Source organism: Grampus griseus (assembly GCF_964374135.1).
Source record: "Grampus griseus genome assembly, chromosome: 21".
Classification (NCBI taxonomy): Eukaryota; Metazoa; Chordata; class Mammalia; order Artiodactyla; family Delphinidae; genus Grampus; species Grampus griseus.
In genome coordinates, this window is record NC_139015.1 from 32,640,681 (window position 1) to 32,648,441 (window position 7,761).

Genomic DNA, 7,761 nt, shown 5'->3' on the forward strand with positions numbered 1-7,761 from the left:
ACATTGCCACCAACAGTGCAAGAGGGTTCCCTTTCCTCACACCCTCTCCAGCATTTGTTGTTTGTAGATTTTCTGATGATGCCATTCTAACCGGTGTGAGGTGATACCTCATTGTAGTTTTGATTTGCATTTCTCTAATAATTAGTGATGTTGAGCAGCTTATCATGTGCCTCTTGGCCATCTGTATGTCTTCTTTGGAGAAATGTCTATTTAGGTCTTCTACCTGTTTTTTGATTGGGTTGTTTGTTCTTTTAATATTGAGCTGCATGAGCTGTTTATATATTTTGGAGATTAAGGCTTTGTCCGTTGATTCGCTTGTAAATATTTTCTCCCATTCTGAGAGTTGTCCTTTCCTCTTGTTTATAGTTTCCTTTGCTGTATAAAGCTTTTAAGTTTCATTAGGTTCCATTTGTTTATTTTTCTTTTTATTTCCATTACTCTAGGAGATGGGTCAAAAAAGATCTTGCTGTGATTTATGTCAAAGAGTGTTCTTCCTATGTTTTCCACTAAGATTTTTATAGTGTCTGGTATTAAATTTAGGTCTTTAATCCATTTTGAGTTTATTTTTGTGTATGGTGTTAGGAAGTGTTCTAATTTCATTCTTTTACACGTAGCTGTCCAGTTTTCCCAGCACCACTTATTAAAGAGACTGTCTTTTGTCTACTGTATATTCTTGCCTCTTTTGTCATAGATTAGTTGACCATGGGTGCGTGGGTTTACCTCTGGGCTTTCTATCCTGTTCCATTGATCTATATTTCTGTCTTTGTGCCAGTACCATATTGTCTTGATTACTGTAGCTTTGTGGTATAGTCTGAAGTTAAGGAGTCTGATTCCTCCAGCTCCATTTTTTTCCCTCAAGATTGCTTTGGCTATTCGGGGTCTTTTGTGTCTCCATACAAATTTGAAGATTTTTTGTTCTGTTTCTGTAAAAAATGCCATTGGTCATTTGATAGGGATTGCAGTGAATCTGTAGATTGCTTTGGGTAGTATAGTCATTTTCACAATGTTGATTCATCCAGTCCAAGAACATGGTATATCTCTCCATCTGTTTGTGTCATCTTTCATTTCTTTTATCAGTGTCTTATAGTTTTCTGCATACAGGTCTTTTGTCTCCCTAAGTAGGTTTATTCCTAGGTATTTTATTCTTTTTGTTGCAATGGTAAATGGGAGTGTTTCCTTAATTTTGCTTTCAGATTTTTCATCATTAGTGTATAGAAATGCAAGAGATTTCTGTGCATTAATTTTGTATCCTGCAACTTTACCAAATTCATTGACTAGCTCCAGTAGTTTTCTGGTAGCATCTTTAGGATTCTCTATGTATAGTATCATGTCATCTGCAAACAGTGACAGTTTTACTTCTTCTTTTCCAATTTGCATTCCTTTTATTTCTTTTTCTTCTCTGATTGCGGTGGCTAGGACTTCCAAAACTATGTTGAATAATAGTGGTGAGAGTGCACATTCTTGTCTTGTTCCTGATCTTAGAGGAAATGCTTTCAGTTTTTCACCATTGCGAATGGCGTTTGCTATGGGTTTGTCATATATGGCCTTTATTATGTTGAGGTAGGTTCCCTCTATACCTACTTTCTGGAGAGTTTTTATCATAAATCGGTGTTGAATTTTGTCAAAAGCTTTTTCTGCATCTATTGAGATGATCAGAAGCATAAAAAATATGGTTTTTATTCTTCAATTGTTAATATAGTGTATCATATTGATTGATTTGTATATATTGAAGAATCCTTGCATCTCTGGGATAAGTCCCACTTGATCATGGCATATGATCCTTTTAATGTGTTGTTGGATTCTGTTTGCAAGTATTTTGTTGAGGATTTTTGCATGGTGTGCAATTTTCTTTTTTTGTAGTATCTTTGTCTGCTTTTGGTATCAAGGTGATGGTGACCTCGTAGAATGAATTTGGGGGGGTTCCTTCCTCTGCAATTTTTTGGAAGAGTTTGAGAAGGATGGGTGTTAGCTCTTCTCTAAATGTTTGATAGAATTCCCCTGTGAAGCCATCTGGTCTTGGACTTTTGTTTCTTAGCAGATTTTTAATCATAGTTTCAATTTCATTACTTGTGATTGGTCTGTTCATATTTTCTATCTTCCTGGTTCAGTCTTGGAAGGTTATACCTTTCTAAGAATTGTCCATTTCTTCTAGGTTGTCCATTTTATGGGCATAGAGTTGCTTGTAGTAGTCTCTTATGATGCTCTGTATTTCTGTGGTGTCTGTTGTAACTTCTTTTTCATTTCTAATTTTATTGATTTGAGTCCTCTCCTTCTTTTTCTTGATGAGTCTGGCTAAGGGTTTATTCATTTTGTTTATCTTCTCAAAGAACCAGCTTTTAGTTTTATTGATCTTTGCTACTTTTTTTTTGTTTCTATTTCATTTATTTCTGCTCTGATCTTTATGATTTCTTTCCTTCTACTAACTTTGGGTTTTGATTGTTCTTCTTCCTCTTGTTCCTTTAGGTGTAAAGTTAGGCTGTTTATTTGAGATTTTTCTTGTTTCTTGAGGTAGGATTGTATTGTTATAAACTTCCCTCTTAGAACTGCTTTTGCTGCATCCCATAGGCTTTGGGTTGTCATGTTTTCATTGTCATTTGTTTCTAGGTATTTTTTGATTTCTTCTTTGATTTCTTCAGTGGTCTCTTGGTTATTTTTTAAATTTTTTATTTATTTTATTTTTGGCTGTTTTGGGTATTTGTTGCTGTGTGCGGGCATTCCTCTGGTCACGGCGAGCCAGGACTACTCATGCGGTGGCTTCTTGTTGCAGAGAACGGGCTCTAGGCGCACGGGCTTCAGTAGTTGTGGCACATGGGCTCAGTAGTTGTGGCTCGCGGGCTCTTGAGTGCAGGCTCAGTAGTTGTGGCGCACGGGCTTCATTGCTCTGCAGCATGTGGGATCTTCCTGGCCCAGGGCTCAAACCCGTGTCCCCTGACTTGGCAGGCGGATTCTTAACCACTGTGCCACCAGGGAAGCCCTCTCTTGGTTATTTAGTAGCATATTGCTTAGTCTCCACGTGCTTGTGTTTTTTACATTTTTTCCCCTGTAATTGATTTCTAATCTCATAGTGTTTTGGTCAGAAAAGATGCTCGATATGATTTCAATTTTCTTAAATTTACCAAGGCTTGATTTGTGACTCAAGATATCCTGGAGAATGTTCCGTGTGCACTTGAGAAGAAAGTGTAATCTGCTGTTTTTTGATGGAATATCCTATAGATATCAGTTAAATCTATCTGGTCTGTTGTGTCATTTAAAGCTTGTGTTTCCTTATTAATTTTCTGTCTGGATGATCTGTCCATTGGTGTAAGTGAGGTGTTAAAGTCCCCCACTATTATTGTGTCACTGTCGATTTCCTCTTTTATAGCTGTGAGCATTTGACTTATGTATTGAGGTGCTCCTATATTGGGTGCATATATATTTATAATTTTTCTATCTTCTTCTTGGATTGATCCCTTGATCATTATTTAGTGTCCTTCCTTGTCTCTTGTAACATTCTTTATTTTAAAGTCTATTTTATCTGATACGAGTATTGCTTCTCCAGCTTTCTTTTGATTTCCATCCGCATGGAATATCTTTTTCCATCCCCTCTCTCTCAGTCTGTATGTGTCCTTAGGTCTGAAGTGGGTGTCTTGTAGACAGCATATAGATTGGTCTTGTTTTTGTATCCATTCAACAAGTCTGTGTCTTTTGGTTGGAGCATTTAATCCATTCACACTTAAGTTAATTATCGATATGTATGTTCCTATTACCATTTTCTTAATTGTTTGGGGTTTATTTTTGTAGGTCCTTTTCTTCTCTTGTATTTCCCACTTAGAGCAGTTCCTTTAGCATTTGTTGTACAGCTGGTTTGGTGGTGCTGAATTCTCTTAGATTTTGCTTGTCTGTAAAGCTTTTGATTTCTCTATCGAATCTGAATGAGATCCTCCCGGGTAGAGTAATCTTGGCTGTAGGTTCTTCCCTTTCACCACTTTAAATATACCGTGCCACTCCCTTCTGGCTTGTAGAGTTTCTGCTGAGAAATCAGCTGTTAACCTTATGGGAGTTCCCTTGTATGTTATTTGTCGCTTTTCCCTTTTTGCTTTTAATAATTTGTCTTTAATTTTTGTCATTTTGATTACTATGTGTCTAGGCATGTTTCTCCTTGGGTTTATCCTGCCTGGGACTCTCTGTGCTTCCTGGACTTGGGTGGCTATTTCCTTTCCCATGTTAGGGAAGTTTTTGATTATAATCTCTTCAAATATTTTCTCAGGTCCTTTCTCTCACTCTTCTCCTTCTGGTACCCCTATAACGCAAATGTTGGTGTGTTTAATGTTGTCCCAGAGGTCTCTTAGGCAGTCTTCATTTCTTTTCATTCTTTTTTCTTTATCCTGTTCTGCGGCAGTGAATTCCACCATTCTGTCTTCCAGGTCACTTATCCATTCTCTGCCTCACTTATTCTGCTATTGATTCCCTCTAGTGTAGTTTTCATTTCAGTTATTGTATTGTTCATCTCTGTTTGTTTGTTCTTTAATTCTTCTAGGTCTTTGTTAAACATTTCTTGCATCATCTCGATCTTTGCCTCCATTCTTTTTCCGAGGTCCTGGATCATCTTCACTATCATTATTTTTAATTCTTTTTCAGGAAGCTTGCCTATCTCCACTTTATTTAGTTGTTTTTCTGGGGTTTATCTTGTTCCTTCATCTGGTACATAGTCCTCTGCCTTTTCATTTTGTCTATCTTTCTGTGAATGTGGTTTTTGTTTCACAGTCTGCAGGATTGTAGTTCTTCTTGCTTCTGCTGTCTGCCCTCTGGTGGATGAGGCTATCCCTAAGAAGGTTTAATTTGGGTAGCCATCTGGTTTTTCAGGGATGGGGTAAAAATCACAATGGATTTGACACGGTATCATTGGATGTGTCCTTTCTATGCCATCATCCAGACCAGGCTCTCACATTGGTCAGCTGTCCTGGTGACCTGCTGAATAGGACAGGCCCAATGCCTGGAAAGTGCCCTTAAAAATGGTTGCTCTTGTTAAGAATCATTCACCAGGTTGCAAGTTCTTTGACCTACTCTTGCAACTTTTCTGTAAGTTTGAAATTACTTCAAAATAAATAGGTAAAAACTGAGTTATTCTCTTGGAGTACTAATTCTACTTCTGAATATTTAGCCCAATGAAATAAAAAATTTAAATTCCCATACAAGAAAACAATATGTACAAGATATTATCCTGACTATCTAAACACTGAAAATGATACATGTCCAAAAATAGGGGAAGAGTCCTATATAATATGTCAGTATAATGCAACACTGTGTAGCCATTATCATGACTATAGTGTAATTGTATAGAATATCAAAATCAATCATAAATTACCTTACCCGAAAAAGTAGAAAACAAATTTGTATATGAACTATGATATAAACTATGTAAGCACCACATATGAGTGTAATAAAGATTGGGAAAAGATCAAAAGTGGAGTGCTGTTATTTCTTTCTTTTTACATTTTAAAAAATAAACTTTATTTTTAGAACAGTGTTAAATTTACAGAAAAAATGAGAATGTATAATATTCCCTGCACCTACTGTTCCTATTAGCATATTAAATTAGTATGGTACATTTGTCACAATGAATGAGCCAAAATTGATGCATTATTATTATTTTTAATTTTTTAATTTTTTTTTAATTGAGGTATATTTGTTTTACAATGCTGTGTTCGTTTCTGCTGTACAGCGAAGTGGAGTTCCCTGTGCTATACAGCAGGTTCTCATTATGGAGTGCTGTTGTTATTATTATTAATTTATTTATTTTTGGCTGTGTTGGGTCTTCATTATGTGCAGGCTTTCTCTTGCGGTGAGCAGGGGCTACTCATTGTTGCGGTGCACTGGCTTCTCATTGCGGTGGCTTCTCTTGTTGTGGAGCACAGGCTCTAGGAGTGCAGGCTTCAGTAGTTGTGGCACATGGGCTCAGTAGTTGTGGCTTGTGGGCTGTAGAATACAGGCTCAGTAGTTGTGGCGCACAGGCTTAGTTGCTCTGAAGCATGTGGGATCTTTCTGGACCAGGGCTCAAACCTGTGCCCCTGCATTGGCAGGCGGATTCTTTTTTTTTTTTAATCTTTATTTATTTTATTTTTGGCTGTGCTGGGTCTGCCTTGCTGAGCACGAGCTTTTCTCTGGTCGCGGCGAGTAGGGGTCACTCCTCATTGTGGTGTGCAGGCTTCCCATTGCCGTGGCTTCTCTTGTTGTGGAGCATGGCCTCTAGGCACGCGGTCTTCAGTAGTTGTGGCACATGGGCTCAGCAGTTGTGGCTCGCAGGCTTTACAGCGCAGGCTCAGTAGTTGTGGCGCACGGGCTTAGTTGCTCCGCAGCATGTGGGATCTTCCCGGACGAGGGATCGAACCCATGTCCCCTGCATTGGCAGGCGGATTCTTAACCACTGCGCCACCAGGGAAGTCCCTGGAGTGCTGTAATTTTTGATGCATTTTTTTTAATACTTTGAAATTGTTTTAATAAAAAGAGACTTACAGACTTTGCACTGGATCCAGGCTAGTCTGAGTGCGACCAGCCGTTTCTCTCTGACTCGGGCAATGGAAGGGCGGGCCTGGTCAAGAGGAGGCAGGCTTGTGTGCCAGAGGGTTAGGAATTTTCCTTAATCTGTTATGGAAGGTTATGGAGTTACCCATGAATGTGTTCAAACACTCCTAGAATACATCTCTTGTTTAATCAGTTCCTTCCTGGAGGGAATCGACTTGCTCAGGTTAGCCTCTTGATTCTCTAAAACAGAACTTTCTGTCCCATCAGAAAGAGAAAGAAAATACCATGATATCACTTATACGTGGAATCTAAAATATGACACAAATGAACTTACCTATGAAACAGAAACAGAGTCACAGACATAGAGGACAGACTTGTGGTTGCCAAGGGGGAGGCAGGTGGGGGGGATGGACTGGGAGTTTGGGATTAGCAGATGCAAACTATTATATAGAGAATGGTTAAACAACAAGGTCCTACTGTAGAGCACAGGGAACTATATTCAGTATCCTGTGATAAGCCATACTGGAAAAGAATACACAAAAGAATGTATGTATACGTATAATTGAGTCACTTTGATGTACAGCGGAAACTAACCCACCACTGTACATCAACCCTACTTTAATTTAAAAAAAAGAGGGGGGTTTCCCTGGTGGTGCAGTGGTTGAGAGTCCACCTGCCGATGCAGGGGACACGGGTTCGTGCCCCGGTCTGGGAAGATCCCACATGCCGCGGAGCGGCTGGGCCCGTGAGCCATGGCCGCTGAGCCTGCGCGTCCGGAGCCTGTGCTCCGCAACGGGAGAGGCCACAACAGTGAGAGGCCCACATACCGGAAAAAAAAAAAAAAAAAAAAAAAGACCTTTCCATCCCTAAAAAATTGAGTTTGAAACATAAACCCTAGTTTCGGCTTTTCAGGAGTCTTTTTTTTTTTTTTTTTTCCTTTTCGCGGTACGCGGGCCTCTCACTGTTGTGGCCTCTTCCGCTGCGGAGCACAGGCTTCGGACGCGCAGGCTCAGCGGCCATGGCTCACGGGCCCAGCCGCTCCGCGACACGTGGGATCTTCCCGGACCGGGGCACGAACCCGTGTCCCCTGCATCGGCAGGTGGAGTCTCAACCACTGCGCCACCAGGGAAGCCCTCAGGAGTCTTTAAATAAGCATGTGTCCACTGTGCCCCTGTGAGCTGTCCTCCCTATAGCATGTGAGCTGTGCCTCTGTGGTGAGAACCTGTGGGTGTAAACCAGAAATTTCACCCTTTTTCCTCT